Below are 770 nucleotides of genomic sequence, written 5' to 3'. Positions count from 1 at the left end.
ATTTGGACATATAGTTTCAAGCTGAGCATAAATCACTTAATGTTCACGTGTTCATTTATTTTATATGTTCATTTACCCTGATTTTAACCATACGTATAACATACCCCTAGGCATTCCTAATGGTTCATAGTGTATTACATCCCTTGTTTTTGTATAGATACACGTATTTACCAATTTTATGAAGGAAGATACTATTTTAAACACTGCCTTTTGGACAGTGGTGTTCATTCTGCGATCGGTGGATAACTAAGCCAAGGAAATTTTATATCAATTGCTGGTAATCAGTGGGCAGTGTAAGCAATGGTTCCGAACTAAAAAGCCATCCTTTTGCTATTTCAGTAAATAATGATGTTTTTAATACTATTCGTATGGTTTTCTTACATATAATTTTTATCTTCCCTTCTCTTTTCAACATGTACCAAATACTTTTTTTTCGCCACAGTGTAATGTATTCGAAATATATTCATGTAAAGGTATATATTTGTAAAATCCATTCTGCCTAACATTTTGGATTAAACTGAAAAAGATTAATTGCTTAGCACACCTCTGATTCTTTTATTTGTTTCTCTTCTCCTTCTTTATTATTTCTTTGTTTCTTTTACCCTCTTTTTCGTTATATTTTCCTTTCCTTTATTGTGATGTAATAAAGGCAGTGATTTACTGAAGAATATAATTTTAGGCAGTTTAAGGGAGGGATAAGTGCTATGTAAATGTTAAATTATATTGATGAATTTTATTGCTGGAGAGGTAAGTGGATAGATAGATCGGGT

General features: G+C 31.2%; 1 protein-coding gene across 1 annotated transcript in view; it reads left to right on the top strand.

Annotated features, from left to right (window-relative positions):
* Positions 1-770, top strand: part of LOC119585793 (substance-K receptor-like) — a gene marked incomplete in the record, with an annotated part of 20,824 nt that overhangs the window by 17,622 nt on the left and 2,432 nt on the right.

Source organism: Penaeus monodon, chromosome 20, assembly GCF_015228065.2.
Source record: "Penaeus monodon isolate SGIC_2016 chromosome 20, NSTDA_Pmon_1, whole genome shotgun sequence".
In the NCBI taxonomy this organism is placed as follows: Eukaryota; Metazoa; Arthropoda; class Malacostraca; order Decapoda; family Penaeidae; genus Penaeus; species Penaeus monodon.
Note: the sequence above shows the minus strand (reverse complement) of the source record. Positions and strands in the feature narration are given on the sequence as shown.